At 42.9% G+C, this 18124-nt stretch overlaps 1 non-coding gene and 3 pseudogenes across 1 annotated transcript; all 4 read right to left on the bottom strand.

The window, feature by feature from the left end:
* Nucleotides 1-2252: 2252 nt before the first annotated feature.
* Nucleotides 2253-2371, bottom strand: LOC141268511 (5S ribosomal RNA; annotated as a pseudogene).
* Nucleotides 2372-3312: 941 nt separating this feature from the next.
* On the bottom strand, nt 3313-3432 carry LOC141267374 (5S ribosomal RNA; annotated as a pseudogene).
* Nucleotides 3433-4053: 621 nt separating this feature from the next.
* Nucleotides 4054-4172, bottom strand: LOC141269772 (5S ribosomal RNA; annotated as a pseudogene).
* A 943-nt stretch (nt 4173-5115) lies between these two features.
* Nucleotides 5116-5235, bottom strand: LOC141267166 (5S ribosomal RNA). The gene has a single exon (XR_012321179.1). It is a non-coding gene; the product is annotated as a 5S ribosomal RNA (ribosomal RNA).
* Nucleotides 5236-18124: the final 12889 nt, after the last annotated feature.

The following is an 18124-nucleotide window of genomic DNA, read 5'->3' as shown; positions in this document are numbered from 1 at the left end:
TCATTGGTAGACCAATCCAGTACAGGATTGTGCAATTTTAACCAGGGTAACCCCAATATTACTGGAGAAGGCAAATTATCCAATACCACCAAATCCAAATTCTCTTGATGAATACCATTAATAGTGAGGGGAAATTCACAGACCTTGTGAGTAACACTCTTCAAGGGAGAGCCATCGACAGAAACCACAGCAATAGGGGATGACAAAGTTTTAGGTTCTAATCTAAGTTTTTCCAAGAATCCCCCATCAATCACATTCAGAGTAGATCCACAATCCACAAATACCCGAAATTCAATTAATTCATCCTGAGCAGCAGTAGTGGCAGATAGGAATACTCCCTTAGAATTTAAACAGGCAATACGAGCATGACTGACCATTTTTTTTTTCTTTCTTCTTATGAAGCACACAGCTCTTAATAAAATGACCAGAATTTCCTCAATAGAAACACAAGCCTTCAGAAAGTCGGCGGTCTTTTTCCTGAGAGCGGGGTGCCATCGCCCCAATTTCCATCGGCTCTCCATTGTCAGCACAGAACCTCTCAGGACTCGAAGCTGACATAGCAGAGGATTTGCTCTCATTAACCCTTTCACGCAGTCTCCTGTCCACCCGTATAGCTAATTGCATTGCCTCCTGCAAGTTTCCAGGTGTGGGATAAGCAATCAGTAAATCCTTTACCCTTTCACATAGCCCTGCAAGAAACAAGCTTTTCAGAGCAGAATCGCTCCACCCCACCTGGGCAGACCACCGACGGAAGTGAGAACAATATTTTTCCACATTACCTGATCCCTGCCTCAAACGTCTTAATTCAGACTCAGCAGATGAGACACGATCAGGATCATCGTACAACAAACCGAAAGCAGAAAAAAAACTATCCACTGATCTAAAGCACGGATCACTAGGTTGGAGAGAGAAGGCCCATCCCTGAGGATCTTTGCGCAAAAGTGACATTATGATCCCTATGCGCTGTGATTCATCACCAGAGGATCCGGGTCTCAAACGAAAATATAATAGACAAGCATTTTTAAAAGAAAAAAAATCTTGTTTTTCGCCAAAAAATAGATCAGGCAGACGTACCTTAGGTTCCACAAAATGCGCTCCAGAACAGCTACTCACGTGTTGTTGGAGCTTGGTCACCTCCAGAGAGAGTCCCTGCAAGCGTTGAGCCAAATCTTGCACCGAGACCATGATGGAAAACTGGAGGTCTTTCCTTAGAGAATTTTTTTTTTTTTTTTATGGCTGGAATTACTGTTATGATCTGCTACAGAGACTAAGGAAAGAAAGGAGATCTATCCCTACAATAGAACTAAACTAGATCCCTACGATGTAGCGGGGAACCTGATCCTGCGATCAGACCCGCTAAAGTCCTCGGCTAGTCTGAACGCAGACCTATAGATGTGAGGGAGGGATCCCTACAAGATCTAGGGACTGGGAAAAGTTGGACACCTCCTAGCAGAAATAGTAGCAGTCAAAGAAAAACACACAACAAAAAGGCATAGGGGTCAGAAGACCTAGCAAAACTAACAGAGAACGGCAACAGAGCAGCAAGCTAGCTCAACAGTAGTAAATACAAATGAAGTCCAGCAAAGCCAGGAGGGCGGAGCCGGATAAAATAGGCAAAATGGTCATGTGACCAGCAAACTAAAAAAAACCTAACAGGAGAGTTGTAACACGCTTGGTGGCGAGCAATCTGGCCGTGACGGGGCGGGCTCCGAAGGGTCCATGCAAAGGCTGTGCCGTCCCTACAGGTGTGGTTTGTTTAGCAGTGATTCACCCGCCGTATCAGGTGTCTTCAAAAATGTCTCGGCACAGGGTCTCCTGCAGGCTAAACCCTTCATTGCGGTAATGTGACAGAAAGAGCAAGCTGGACCCGTAACTTGGGGGCGGAGCGAGACGTCCAGGGGTGAATGAAGGAAGAGGGTGAGATGGTTGCCAGTGACTTTGAGCTGCTCTTCAGGGGGGAGGGTCGTGTTGCCTGCAAAGATCTTCTGCTTGGGGTTACCGGTGGTTGCCTCCAGCCACGCGGGAGATGCTGGTCCTGGTGAAAAGGAGCCTAGTATTAAAAGTAAAGAAGCAACAATGCTGGAGGCCCACGGTGATCAGAAGGATGCTGGTATTTTGCAGAGATGAAATAGCGCAAGAGAGAAAGCAAATGAAAAAAAGAAAAGAGAATGAATGTGTGCACTTGTGAAAGGGAATGGAAAAAAGGCATAGAAGAGAGTACCCCCTGCTGGTGGAAGGAAGGAAAAAGCAAAAGCCTACAGGACCTGGTACTCCCAGGCAGTCTCCCATCCAAGTACTAACCAGGCCCAACCCTGCTTAGCTTCCAAGATCAGACGAGATCGGGCGTGTTTAGGGTGGTGTGGCCTAAGGCAGAAACAAGCCTCTCACTTGCTGCTTTTCTACTTTGAAGTCTGGCTGCCGGATGCACTTTCCAGCGTTCAGGAAGACCAGGTCCTTTTGTGCTTTCCCTTCTCTTCAATTTTTTTGCTGGCTTCCTTAAAAGGTCTTGAAGATAGAACGCCCCACTCAGAGCCGCTGAGCTCACTGATCGGCTGCAGCGCTGTCGACGGAACGTCAGCTTCACGGCCAATGCCACAGGCCGGGAGCAGAGGCGAGACTCACCGGTAGACCCGGGTAGGGTGAGTAGAGTGCGGTTAGTTGCTTTCTAATAGCCTGCAGCCGGGGATTAACTTTTAATGAAAGGGAACAATCCCTTTGACTGTCTGCAGCGCGCAACACCTAGGAAGCGCACTCTCACACACAAGCCAGCATGCACACGTGCTCGCACGTGACAACACCCCCTATCTGCCCCTACAACCTCTCCGTCACCATGCGTCAGACTCTCCTGCCTGTTTTATGATTTCAGGGCCCTAGCAGGAATCACCCCCCCTCCTCAATTACTTCCGCACCTTCCTTGCCTTCCTTGCACTGAGGTTAGCTTTTTGTCAGCCGTCTGGCTTGGTTACACAAGCTTCTTTGCAGAGAAACATGTTACTTCTGCTGGCCCTCGCTAGGCGGCCGGCATCCAAAACCTTCCCTGGGCACCTGCTGAAAGCCTTGCCCCTTCACGGCCCCGGGTGCTTTTAACGCCATCATTTCCACACGGCGAGCTGCGGAGTCAATAAGCACTCCTAGCCGTGGCAAGGAGCTCGGTGTCAGGCCTGCTTGAAGGGCGGCGGGGTAGCGTACTTAGCTGCCAACTAGCTCAGAGACCTTGGGGCTTCCATCATCTAAGTTACTTAAGGTCGGTGTCCGGCAAGGCGCCGTTCCATGCAAGCCGAGCTGGGCAGTAGGGCAAAACGTCATCAAAATGGTCTACAGCACCCAGTGTTCCCAGGAGGTCTCCCATCCAAGTACTGTCTGAGCCCAGCCCTGCTTTGCTTCCGAGATCAGATGAGATCAGGCATATCCAAGGTGGTATGGCCAGTAGACGCTGCTTGATCCATCGCCCGGCCAGCCTTTCTCAGGATCGCTTGGTGGCGAGCAATCTGGCCGTGACGGGGCGGGCTCCGAAGGGTCCATGCAAAGGCTGTGCCATCCCTACAGGTGTGGTTTGTTTAGCAGTGATTCACCCGCCGTATCAGGTGTCTTCAAAAATGTCTCGGCCCAGGATCTCCTGCAGGCTAAACCCTTCATCGCGGTAATGTGACAGAAAGAGCAAGCTGGACCCGTAACTTGGGGGTGGAGCGAGACGTCCAGGGGTGAATGAAGGAAGAGGGTGAGATGGTTGCCAGTGACTTTGAGCTGCTCTTCAGGGGGGAGGGTCGTGTTGCCTGCAAAGGTCTTCTGCTTGGGGTTACCGGTGGTTGCCTCCAGCCACGTGGGAGACACTGGTCCTGGTGAAAAGGAGCCTAGTATTAAAAGTAAAGAAGCAACAATGCTGGAGGCCCACGGTGATCAGAAGGATGCTGGTATTTTGCAGAGATGAAATAGCGCAAGAGAGAAAGCAAATGAAAAAAAGAAAAGAGAATGAATGTGTGCACTTGTGAAAGGGAATGGAAAAAAGGCATAGAAGAGAGTGCCCCCTGCTGGTGGAAGGAAGGAAAAAGCAAAAGCCTACAGCACCTGGTATTCCCATGCAGTCTCCCATCCAAGTACTAACCAGGCCCAATCCTGCATATCTTCCAAGATCAGATGACATTGGGCTTGTTCAGGGTGGTGTGGGCATAGGCAGAGACAAGCTTCTCAATTGCTGCTTTTCTACTTTAAAGTCTTGCTGCCGGCTGCCCTTTCCAGTGCTCAGTAAGACCAGGTCCTTTTGTGCTTTCCCTTCTCTTCAATTTTTTTGCTGGCTTCCTTAAAAGGTCTTGTAGACAGAAGGCCCCACTCAGAGCCGCTGAGCTCACTGATCGGCTGCAGCGCTGTCGACGGAACGTCGGCTTCACGGCCAATGCCACAGGCCGGGAGCAGAGGCGAGACTCACCGGTAGACCCGGGTAGGGTGAGTAGAGAGCGGTTAGTTGCTTTCTAATAGCCTGCAGCCGGGGATTAACTTTTAATGAAAGGGAACAATCCCTTTGACTGTATGCAGCGCGCCACACCTAGGAAGCGCACTCTCACACACAAGCCAGCATGCACACGTGCTCGCACGTGACAACACCCCCTATCTGCCCCTACAACCTCTCCGTCACCATGCGTCAGACTCTCCTGCCTGTTTTATGATTTCAGGGCCCTAGCAGGAATCACCACCCACCCTCCCCAATTCCTTCCGCACCTTCCTTGCCTTCCTTGCACTGAGGTTAGCTCTTTGTCAGCCGTCTGGCTTGGTTACACAAGCTTCTTTGCAGAGAAACATGTTACTTCTGCTAGCCCTCGCTAGGCGGCCGGCATCCAAAACCTTCCCTGGGCACCTGCTGAAAGCCTGGCCCCTTCACGGCCCCGGGTGCTTTTAACGCCATCATTTCCACATGGCGAGCTGCGGAGTCAATAAGCACTCCTAGCCGTGGCAAGGAGCTCGGTGTCAGGCCTGCTTGAAGGCGGCGGGGTAGCGTACTTAGCTGCCAACTGGCTCAGAGGCCTTGGGGCTTCCATCATCTAAGTTACTTAAGGTCGGTGTCCGGCAAGGCGCCGTTCCATGCTAGCCGAGCTGGGCAGTTGGGCAAAACGTCATCAAAATGGTCTACAGCACCCGGTGTTCCCAGGAGGTATCCCATCCAAGTACTGTTCGAGCCCAGCCCTGCTTTGCTTCTGAGATCAGACGAGATCAGGCGCATCCAAGGTGGTATGGCCAGTAGACGCTGCTCGATCCATCGCCCGGCCAGCCTTTCTCAGGATCGCTTTGTTATGATCTGCTACAGAGACTAAGGAAAGAAAGAAGATCTATCCCTACAATAGAACTAAGCTAGATCCCTACGATGTAACGGGGAACCTGATCCTGCGATCATACTCACTAAAGTCCTCGGCTAGTCTGAACGCAGACCTATAGATGTGAGGGAGGGATCCCTACAAGATCTAGGGACTGGGAAAAGTTGGACACCTCCTAGCAGAAATAGTAGCAGTCAAAGACAAACATACAACAAAAAGGCATAGGGGTCAGAAGACCTAGCAAAACTAACAGAGAACGGCAACAGAGCAACAAGCTAGCTCAACAGTAGTAAATACAAATGAAGTCCAGCAAAGCCAGGAGGGCGGAGCCGGATTAAATAGGCAAAATGGTCATGTGACCAGCAAACTAAAAAAAACCTAACAGGAGAGTTGTAACAGTACCCCCTCTTCTAAGAGGATCCTCCGGATCCCCTAGGCCCAGGCTTACCAGGAAACCTCCTGTGAAACGCTCGGACAAGTCTGGGGGCAGAAACATAATCCGCTCTCACCCATGAGTTATCCTCAGGTCCGAAACCCTTCCAAGCGACGAGATACTGCAAACTCCCTCTATACCGACTAGAATTTAGGATGCGGGAAATTTCATATTCCCCGTCCTCCACCACCGGAGGAACAGTGGCAGAGGCGTCACCATCCGACACATCAGCTTTTTTCAACAGAGAAACATGAAACACCGGATTAATCCTCCAGGACGTAGGAACCTCCAGCCTAACAGCAGATTGGTTAACTATCTGAAGTACCTTAAAGGGCCCTACGAACTTGGGACCCAATTTTTTAGAAGGAATCCTCAATCGCAGATTCTTAGAGGACAACCAAACCATGTCACCAACCGCAAACAAAATCTCTTGCCGTTTCCTATCAAAGTACCTCTTAGATTTTTTGTTAGCCTCCTGAAGATTACCACGCACATCCGTCCAAACTCTCTCCAAATCACCGGAAAAACTCTCCTCCTCAGGCACAGCCGAAACCAATTTGGAAAATGACCCAAAAGACGGATGTCTCCCAGAACAACAAAAAAAAGGCGAACACCTAGCAGAAGAGGATGTATGGTTGTTAAGAACAAATTCAGCAAGTGGCAGAAACTCAGACCACCCCTCTTGATTGTCTGCCACAAAACAACGCAAGAACTGCTCAACATCCTGGTTCTTCCTTTCTGTCTGGCCATTAGACTCAGGATGATATCCAGATGAAAACGACAAATGAACTCCCAACCTGTCACAAAAGGCACGCCAAAAACGAGCCACGAACTGAGGTCCCCTATCAGAAATAATGTCAGTAGGGACACCATGTAGTCTGACAATCTCCTTGACAAAGGCCTTAGCGAGTGTCTTAGCGCAAGGCAGTTTGATGAAGGGAACCAAGTGACACATCTTGCTAAAACGGTCCACGACCACCCAGATGACCGTGAAACCTTCAGAGGGAGGAAGGTCAGTAATAAAGTCCATAGCCAGATGTGTCCAAGGTGCACTAGGAACCTCCAGAGGGCAAAGCAACCCCGCAGAAGGAGCATGCGAAGACTTGGATCTTGCACACACAGTACATTGGCGCACCCACTTAATGACTTCCTTCTGCAATCCAGGCCACCAAAAACTGCGACCCACAAGTCTCTTGGTCTCAGAAATTCCTGGATGACCTGCCAACCGAGACTCATGACACTCAACAAACAAATCTCTCCTAAAGGTCCTAGGCACAAACAACCTCCCATGGGGAGTGTTAGATGGGGCATTCTCCTGTGCTTTAAGAATCTCATCCTCCAAAACGGAGTCCAAAGCAGCAATCACAACACCTTCTTGTAAAATGGTCTCCTCTTCATCCTCAACACCGACCATGGGAGAAAAGCTGCGAGACAAAGCATCCGCTTTAACATTCTTGGTACCCGGGATGTAAGTAACGGAAAAATTAAACCGCGAGAAAAAAAGTGCCCACCTAGCCTGACGGGCATTCAAGCGCTTGGCAGCATCAAGATAGATCAGATTTTTATGATCAGTGAAAACCTGAATGGGAAATTCAGCACCTTCCAAGAGATGACGCCAGTGTTCAAATGCGAGTTTAATCGCCAGCAATTCCCGATTATCAATATCGTAATTAAGTTCAGTCTCGGAAAATTTTTTTGAAAAAAAGGCTCAGGGATGTACTCCATTCTTGTTTTCCAGAGACAACACCGCACCAACCCCCACCGAAGAAGCATCAACCTCAACCAAAAACGGCTTAGTCACATTAGGCTGCATAAGGATGGGAGCAGAGGTGAACCTCTCCTTTAGAAACACAAAAGCGTCAATGGCCTCAGAAGTCCACTGAACCGCATTAGCACCTTTCCTGGTGAGATCGGTCAGCGGTTTGACAATAATAGAAAATTTTTTTATGAATTTTCTGTAATAATTGGCGAAACCCAAAAACCTCTGTATCGATTTCAAACCAATAGGCCTAGGCCATTCCTGCACAGCTTGAACTTTAACCGGGTCCATCTCAAAACCTTCACTGGAGATAATGTAGCCCAAAAAACTAATTCTCTGTACAGCGAACTCACATTTCCCCAGCTTAGCAAAAAGCGAATTGTCCATTAATAACTGTAATACCTCAAGTACGCTCCGCCAATGAGACTCCAGATCCGGCGAATAAATCAAAATGTCATCCAAATACACAACCACATTTTTGCCGATTAAAGGTCTAAGGATATCATTAATAAGATTCTGAAAAAATGCTGGAGCATTGGTGAGACCAAAAGGCATAACCAGATTCTCAAAATGACCGACAGGAGTGTTAAAAGCAGTCTTCCATTCATCACCCTCCTTCATGCGCAACAAATTGTATGCCCCCCGGAGATCAATTTTAGAGAACCACTTGGCCCCCACTAACTGGTTAAATAAATCAGGAATCAATGGCAGTGGGTATGGATTGCGTACAATAATTTTATTAATCTCACGAAAGTCCAGACAAGGACGTAAACCGCCATCTTTTTTTTTTACAAAAAAAAATCCAACAGCCACAGGAGACTTGGAAGGCCTAATGTGACCGGCGGCCAAGCTTGTCTGTATGTATTCTTCCAAAGCCTTTCTTTCAGGAATAGTAAGATTAAATAAACGACTCTTAGGAAGAGTCGCGCCAGGGACAAATTCAATCGTACAATCATAGTCTCTATGGGGAGGCAAAACCTGCGACTCCTCCTCAGAAAAAACTCTCCAAAAATCCTGAATAGGTACAGGCAATTCCCCTCTATCCACAGCAGCAATGCGCCCGTTACAACACTTGTCATAACACTTAGGGCTCCAGGACTTAATTTCATTGGTAGACCAATCCAGTACAGGATTGTGCAATTTTAACCAGGGTAACCCCAATATTACTGGAGAAGGCAAATTATCCAATACCACCAAATCCAAATTCTCTTGATGAATACCATTAATAGTGAGGGGAAATTCACAGACCTTGTGAGTAACACTCTTCAAGGGAGAGCCATCGACAGAAACCTCAGCAATAGGGGATGACAAAGTTTTAGGTTCTAATCTAAGTTTTTCCAAGAATCCCCCATCAATCACATTCAGAGTAGATCCACAATCCACAAATACCCGAAATTCAATTAATTCATCCTGAGCAGCAGTAGTGGCAGATAGGAATACTCCCTTAGAATTTAAACAGGCAATACGAGCATGACTGACCATTTTTTTTTCTTTCTTCTTACGAAGCACACAGCTCTTAATAAAATGACCAGAATTTCCGCAATAGAAACACAAGCCTTCAGAAAGTCGGCGGTCTTTTTCCTGAGAGCGGGGTGCCATCGCCCCAATTTCCATCGGCTCTCCATTGTCAGCACAGAACCTCTCAGGACTCGAAGCTGACATAGCAGAGGATTTGCTCTCATTAACCCTTTCACGCAGTCTCCTGTCCACCCGTATAGCTAATTGCATTGCCTCCTGCAAGTTTCCAGGTGTGGGATAAGCAATCAGTAAATCCTTTACCCTTTCACATAGCCCTGCAAGAAACAAGCTTTTCAAAGCAGAATCGTTCCACCCCACCTGGGCAGACCACCGACGGAAGTGAGAACAATATTTTTCCACATTACCTGATCCCTGCCTCAAACGTCTTAATTCAGACTCAGCAGATGAGACACGATCAGGATCATCGTACAACAAACCCAAAGCAGAAAAAAAACTATCCACTGATCTAAAGCACGGATCACTAGTTTGGAGAGAGAAGGCCCATCCCTGAGGATCTTTGCGCAAAAGTGACATTATGATCCCTATGTGCTGTGATTCATCACCAGAGGATCCGGGTCTCAAACAAAAATATAATAGACAAGCATTTTTAAAAGAAAAAAAATCTTGTTGTTTGCCAAAAAATAGATCAGGCAGACGTACCTTAGGTTCCACAAAATGCGCTCCAGAACAGCTACTCACGTGTTGTTGGAGCTTGGTCACCTCCAGAGAGAGTCCCTGCAAGCGTTGAGCCAAATCTTGCACCGAGACCATGATGGAAAACTGGAGGTCTTTCCTTAGAGAAATTTTTTTATTTATTTTATTTTTATGGCTGGAATTACTGTTATGATCTGCTACAGAGACTAAGGAAAGAAAGGAGATCTATCCCTACAATAGAACTAAACTAGATCCCTACGATATAACGGGAAACCTGATCCTGCGATCAGAACCGCTAAAGTCCTCGGCTAGTCTGAACGCAGACATATAGATGTGAGGGAGGGATCCCTACAAGATCTAGGGACTGGGAAAAGTTGGACACCTCCTAGCAGAAATAGTAGCAGTCAAAGACAAACACACAACAAAAAGGCATAGGGGTCAGAAGACCTAGCAAAAGAAAGGCAACAGAGCAACAAGCTAGCTAAACAGTAGTAAATACAAATGAAGTCAAGCAAAGCCAGGAGGGCGGAGCCGGATTAAATAGGCAAAATGGTCATGTGACCAACAAACTAAAAAAAACCTAACAGGAGAGTTGTAACACGCTTGGTGGCGAGCAATCTGGCCGTGACGGGGCGGGCTCCAAAGGGTCCATGCAAAGGCTGTGCCGTCCCTACAGGTGTGGTTTGTTTAGCAGTGATTCACCCGCCGCATCAGGTGTCTTCAAAAATGGCTCGGCGCAGGGTCTCCTGCAGGCTAAACCCTTCATCGCGGTAATGTGACAGAAAGAGCAAGCTGGACCCGTAACTTGGGGGCGGAGCGAGACGTCCAGGGGTGAATGAAGGAAGAGGGTGAGATGGTTGCCAGTGACTTTGAGCTGCTCTTCAGGGGGGAGGGTCGTGTTGCCTGATGAAATAGCGCAAGAGAGAAAGCAAATGAAAAAAAGAAAAGAGAATGAATGTGTGCACTTGTGAAAGGGAATGGAAAAAAGGCATAGAAGAGAGTGCCCCCTGCTTGTGGAAGGAAAGAAAAAGCAAATGCCTACAGCACCTGGTATTCCCAGGCGGTCTCTGTTAAATGGTTAATTATGGAAATTCATTTGGAATGTTAATCGATAATCATTTTTCTGAGTTCTATGACTCAGCCATCGTGTCTAGTTGACATGCGCTATTTGTGTGTGTATTTTTGGTTCACTACCATATCTAGAACAGGTGTCCATACGACTGGCTAAAAAAGCCCATGGTACAGAAAGGGGGGGCTCTCTTGCTCTGCCCACCCCACAAGACACAGAATCTTCATGCTGAGAAGCAGATGACATGTAGGCCTGGACACATGCTGGACAAAGACATGATTTACCAGCCAGGATCCAAGGAAAGATGGGTGAATCTCAACAATTAGGCTAATTATGGACAAATGGACAATTACTTTATAACTAATTATTGTATGTACCTGCTGCAATCTGATTCTTTTTAATGGACAATCCAAGAATAAATAGATACATTTTTTTATAAGAATATCGTGATATTGATACTTTGAGAAGTCCTCAGTAGAAAAAAATAATACAGGAAGAGTATTATTTTACAATGGTGAGCCAGCCAGTCCTGTTTTTTTGTTTTTTAAATTAAGTAAGTGAATTTCTTCCGTGAACAAGGGGGGAGTCCTGACGAGCTGAACAGCTGTTGTTCACGTGTCAGTAAATTCACTAGTTTGTCACGAGAAGCAGAAAGGACCTACAGACTGAGGAAAGACAGGAAGCAGAGGTACTAACAAGGAACAGAATCACACAGGAAAAGAATCAGACAAACTGAAGACAGGACGTGCTGATATAGAGAAGCCAAGGAATCTTAAGGTAAGCAAAATATGGATATAATTTCTTCTTTTGCTAAACAAAGTAATATTAATTTCAAAGTTAATGTAGGAGATGACATAGAAGTTTTGTGGCTCAGTTTATACAAAGAATGTGAATTGCAGAATTTACAGTTAACTTCTAAATTGGTAAATAGAGACAAACAGAAATTGAGAAATATTCTACATTTGGTAGATTTTTTTCATAGTCTTGTGTTAGAGATTTCTAAGCAGGAAAATAGTGTAGAAGTGTCAGACGGTGATACTGATTCTGACTGTAATGTGGAAAATGAACAAGAAGTAAGACACGTGTCTGTAACTGAAGGTCTGACCAAGAGACGGACATACAGAAACCTGACATGGGAGGAGACATGACTGACATACGAGAAACCGACATACTAGGTGATGTGGGAGGAGACTTGAGTGACGTAGGAGGAACGGACGTACAAGAGCCACTAAAAATATCAGAGAATTCTGGAATTACCCAGGCTCAACTCCAAATTAAAATGAGGAAAAATTTGCTGAAAGTATACAAAATCATGCCAAAATATGATGTCAAAATCCATGCCTGTAGAAATTCAGAGACATTTGAGAGCTTCTCTGATAAGTTTGATTTATCCAATGAGGAGAGGAATCAATTATTTAAAATATGGATTCCTGTGACATTGTCCAGACGTTTACATTTAATGCCCTGTGAAAATGACTCTCCTAATGGATGGGAAAATGATTCAGACAGATTAAGATATTTGATTTATTGTGTCACAAAGGATTTTCCCAACATAGAAGATCTGCAGAAACTAAGGATTGGTAGGAAGGAATGTACATATACATTCATGTCCATATTTGAACGGTTGTACAAAGCTCTCATCAAAAATGGAAAAGTACAACATATGATAACAACTTTTGTACAAAAATTCAAATTCCTAAATTCAGTTTCCCAAGTTATGGCATTACAAAAAAATTCATTATTTGAATGTGCGCAGATGCTGGATTTTGTTAGAAAACATGAGAATCGTGAAAAGAAAATAAATCAAGCTAAATTTATAAAACCAGGAAAGGTAAAATCTTACCAAAAGCCAATATCAAACTCTCCTAGACTGAGTCATCCCCATTGTGAACTCTATCAAATACGCAGAAGATTTCATATATGTTATAAGCCATATCAGCCAGTGCAAAGATCCATCTCTCCACAGAATGAGTTAATTCTCAGTCAGAACTGTGATTCTCTAAAAAGGAAAATGGCTGAAACTGATGGACAGAGACAGGTGAGACGACCAACTCACAGTGACGTCATGGAATGTGGACAGAAGAACAGGCAGTTCTCTGAGGTTTTGAAGGATAGAAAAATGTCTTTCCTAAATTGGGCGCTCCTGGAGATATTTGAGAGAGACAGAAGATTTGGTTTAGGGAGTGGCTAAGGAAAAACTGTAATTATAATGTTGTATCAAAATGTAATACAATGTCTCAATATGTATTTATAATCTAATACAGTAAAATTGTAGTTACATAGTTTCTAATAGTTCATATATATATATATATATATATATATATATATATATATATATATATATATATATATACACTTGTCTAAGTAGAGATTGCTAAACCTAAAAATAGACACATCAACCAATGAATAATAAATGATTAGATTTTATTAAATAGTTGAATTAAAAATCACAATGACAAAACGGGAAAGGGGATAAAATCCGAAAGAGACATACGCAAGGGAAAATTAATGACTGACTCCATCCATATAAATTATAATAGCATTAAAAGGATGGCAGTGGATATAAATAACAATATGTAAATGGGATAAAATCTATATAAATATAGATAAACAATGGATAGATAAAAAATATAAAGTGCACGATACAAATTCATACAAGTGTACTAATAATATATATGACCATAAATTATTAATGATATGAATTAATGAATATACAAAATATATTTCAATATAATAATAAATACAAAACAATAAATGGTATAATATATTAAATTAAATAGATGAAGTTTATATAAGGTGCATAATAGTATATCAATCCATTCAAAGAATCGCCAACTACATAAGAATACCACTAGTAATCACTCAGTGGGTAAAAAACAGTCAAGAGGGTGCATATAGGATTATGTAAGCACATGTACTAACCCGACGCGCGTTTCGCTGTTGCTTTCTCAAGGATACAATGAGACTGAATAAATCAGGGCATATATATATATGTAGAGCTAATAGCTCATTATTATAGACCGGTGGTGCATGAGGAGTAGCTGTGCAGATCATGCATGATCGTGTCGGCGCGGCCTCCCCCCAGGGAGACGCGTCTCCATAGAGCGCGGCTGTCCAGGATGAGGCGGCGCCGGCGTGCGTGTCAGCTTGGAGCGCAAGAAAAATGGAGGAACCGGAAATGACGTTAAACAGTGTAACGTTATGACAGGACGAGGCGGTGCCAACGTGCGTGTCAGCTTGGAACGCAAAAGAAGAGGAACCGGAAGTGACATTAGACTGTGTAACGCTAAGAATGAGGGAAATCCCAATCGTACTACTAAAAAGAAAACAGTGTAAAAATAGGTGTGGACAAATATGAAACAGTAGAAAAAGTGAAACAAAGATACAAATAAATCATTCCATAAATACATAAATACATAGGCATAAAGCCAAAAATGTATATATACATATATAAATAAATATATATATATATAAAAAAATATATATATACATAATGTACATATAAAACATGTGGTGAACATATAATAAGTCATATGACTGAAGTGATACATAAGTGTAAAATGTGAAGAATATATGTAGAAAGCGGTTCCATCATCACAGGGCGTTGATCCGGCGTTTTCACTAAAAATCACACAATAATCACGAACCACCAAGAAAAACCTTCGGATAGAGCAAAGAAACTAGAAAGAAATATAAAAAGGGGGCATTTAAAACGAATAAAAAATAAATAAATAAATACAAGAACCAATAAATGAAGTGCACATAAGTTAATCAAAGAAAGGGAGCAAAACTATAAGACTCATTAAGACCACGGGGAGACATAGATTCTAAAACGGCGATCCATTTCACCTCTTTTTGTGCCAAAAGTTTTTTCCATTTTCCACCCCGAATCCCCGGATAAACACGATCAATCCCACTTACCTTTAAAGTTGACGGATCACAGTTGTGGAATTTTTTAAAATGACGAGGAATGGTCTTTAATTCTTCAAGATTTTCATTGTCACTAGCTGCCCTTATGTCTAGGACATGTTCACGTGTCCTTCTATGTAATTCCCTCGTAGTCATTCCAATATAGATCTTATTACACGGACATCTGGCGCTATATATGACGCCTACTGTGTTACATGTCACTGTATGAGTAATTTTTAAAGTCCTAGAATTGTCAGCATTCGTGAAAATCTTTGTTGAGTCAATATTAGGGCAGGCTACGCACCCACCACAGGGTCGACAGCCCCATTGTGGGCCCTTGGAATCAAAGAGGTATTTGTTATTAGTTGTCAGATGACTATGAACTAGCATATCTCGTAGATTTCGAGATCTTCGATAAGTGATCGTAGGATTTTTTGAAATATAAGGTGCTAGTGATGGATCAAGTTCCAGAATCCGCCAATGTTTCTTCAATGCAGTCCAAATTTCAGGGCTTTTTGTGTTAAAAGTGGAAATGAATCTCACCACATCTGTTTCTTATATAATAGATCTTTCCTTTTAGAAAATTTAGCCCTTCGATAGCTACGCTGAATGATTTTATTATTATAGCCTCTTTCACGAAGTCGATTTTTTAATAAGTCAGCTTGGGTTTCAAATTTGGCGTCACTTGAACAAATCCGACGTATTCTAAGGAATTGTCCAATTGGAATGTTTTCCACAAGATTCCTAGGATGTGAGGAGGCAGCATATAGGAGGGAATTCACCGAAGTTGGTTTACGAAATACGTCTGTGTGAATAGAACCATCCTGGTCGATATCCAACAACACGTCCAAAAACTCAATTTTGTGTTGTCCACACTTAAAGGTCAGCCTTATATTGAGGTCGTTTTCATTGAGAGCCATCATAAAAGATACGAGGTCCTCATGGGATCCCTGCCATAAAAAGAAGATGTCATCAATGAAACGACCCCAATACAAAACCTTGTCAATATTGGGAATGGGATCAGTCATAAAAATCTTCCTCTCCCACAGCCCCAGGAACAAATTGGCATACGAGGGGGCACAAGCTGCCCCCATAGCGGTTCCCTGGAGCTGTAGGAAGAAGGCATCCTTAAAAATAAAAAAATTATGTTTCAAGACGAAGTCCAACAATATGGTGATGAAATCACCAAAATCCCTATCGACATTTGACATCTCCAAGAAGGCTATCACCGCCCTAATCCCATCATCATGGCGAATAGATGTATAGAGGGATTCAACGTCACATGTAACTAAGACGACGCTCCCATCCTCCTGAATTCCATCAATTTTCTTCAGAAAGTCTGAAGTGTCTTTTAGATATGACGGTAGGGTTTCCACAATGGGACGTAAGGTATAATCAATCAGTTTACAAATGGATTCACAATAGTTGTCGACACCAGATACGATGGGCCTACCTGGAGGATTGGTGAGGTCCTTATGGGTCTTAGGGAGGACGTAAAATGTTGAAATCAATGGATCTTTTTTAAAAAGGTAAGACATTTCTTGTTTATTCAAGGTTCCCCTCCGGACCGCATCATTGAGAATGATCTCAAGGGAGCTCTGAAATTTAGATAGAGGATTAAATGTTAATTTCTTATAAGTTGTTTCATCATTTAAATGACGTCTAACTTCTTTCTCATATTTTGGTAGAGGGAGCAGTACGATATTACCCCCCTTGTCTGAGGGTTTAATGACTATATTTGGAAGTGATTGTAATTCCTTAATCGCCTTCCTCTCCTCTCTACTACAGTTGTCAAATGAAATTGAGGTTGGTATCTGTTTAAATTCGTCACTTACCAATTGCACAAATAATTCTATATTCGAGTACATCGAAAGGGGAGGAAAACGCTGAGACTTCGGAATAATGGATGATGGAAATTTACCCATTGATTTGACAGTTTGCTCCTCCAAAAGACTCTCAAGGGTCCTCAAGGCCTCCCGTTCTTCTATAGTAGAGAAAACGTTATCATCATTACATTTTTTATGAAATATTTTTTTAAAAGTCAATTTACGGGCGAAGAGGTGAAGATCTTTGAGACCAGTAAATAAATCGAAACCACTAGTTGGTGAAAACGTTAAACCCTTCATTAGAACGTTAGTCTGAGGGGTAGTGAGAATGTGATCCGTCAGATTGATTACCTTTAATGTGGATTTAGACATGCCAGCCTCCATCAGAGTGGTTTGTTTAGAGTGATTTCTCCAGTGATTTTGCCTCTTCTGACCCAGTCTTGTGTTATAGTTGAATTTAGATGAAGAGGAATCAATAGATTCATTGTCGGTTGACATGTGGGAGGACTCTGAGCTTCTCCGTTCGTCCTGAAAGGATCTTGTAAATTTCCATTTATACATCCTATTACTGCTTTTGTCAGATTGATCACGTAGATATTTGTTGGTCTTAGTGGTGCTAATTTGTTTCTCCCATAAGGAAAAACAAGCTTCCATATCTTCACTAAATTTTTCAAAATCTGTCACTGGAATCAAGGATTTAAGTTTTGCTTCATTGTTACTAATCTCAGAGTCAATATCATTGAGAGTGGTGCCATTTTTATTAATAATGAGGCCCAAAAATTCACAAGAACATCTATCACAGGATTCCTCCCATCGATTGACAAAATCAGAGTCTTCCCTCCCATAGGAAGGAAAGACCTGTATGCGTAGGCCCCGTGGAATAAGTTTCTCCTTAACATATTGTTCCAACGAAAATTTGTTCCACCATGTTTTTATGCGACGGTGGTAAAGTAATTTCAAAGTGCGCTTACATTCATTGATGTCAACTTGAGCAGTGTTATCTAATTGAATCCCTTTCCCTTTAAATACTGATAAAGCTTGTGAATGCCATACGGCCTCTTTGGCTTTGAAATCCATGGTTGGAATGATCAGACCTCTGTAAATATACAGGATATATAACCACAAAAAAAATTAGCTTAATAAAGCAAAAAATATTAAACGTTTATGTGTCAATTACAAATCTAAACCTAAAAATAGACACATCAACCAATGAATAATAAATGATTAGATTTTATTAAATAGTTGAATTAAAAATCACAATGACAAAACGGGAAAGGGGATAAAATCCGAAAGAGACATACGCAAGGGAAAATTAATGACTGACTCCATCCATATAGATTATAATAGCATTAAAAGGATGGCAGTGGATATAAATAACAATATGTAAATGGGATAAAATCTATATAAATATAGATAAACAATGGATAGATAAAAAATATAAAGTGCACGATACAAATTCATACAAGTGTACTAATAATATATATGACCATAAATTATTAATGATATGAATTAATGAATATACAAAATATATTTCAATATAATAATAAATACAAAACAATAAATGGTATAATATATTAAATTAAATAGATGAAGTTTATATAAGGTGCTTAATAGTATATCAATCCATTCAAAGAATCGCCAACTACATAAGAA

This window comes from Phyllobates terribilis, unplaced genomic scaffold, assembly GCF_046119375.1.
Source record: "Phyllobates terribilis strain yellow unplaced genomic scaffold, ASM4611937v1 Scaffold_4__5_contigs__length_816908805, whole genome shotgun sequence".
Taxonomy (NCBI): Eukaryota; Metazoa; Chordata; class Amphibia; order Anura; family Dendrobatidae; genus Phyllobates; species Phyllobates terribilis.
The sequence above is the reverse complement of the archived record's forward strand: the minus strand, read 5'-3'. Positions and strand labels throughout refer to the sequence as shown.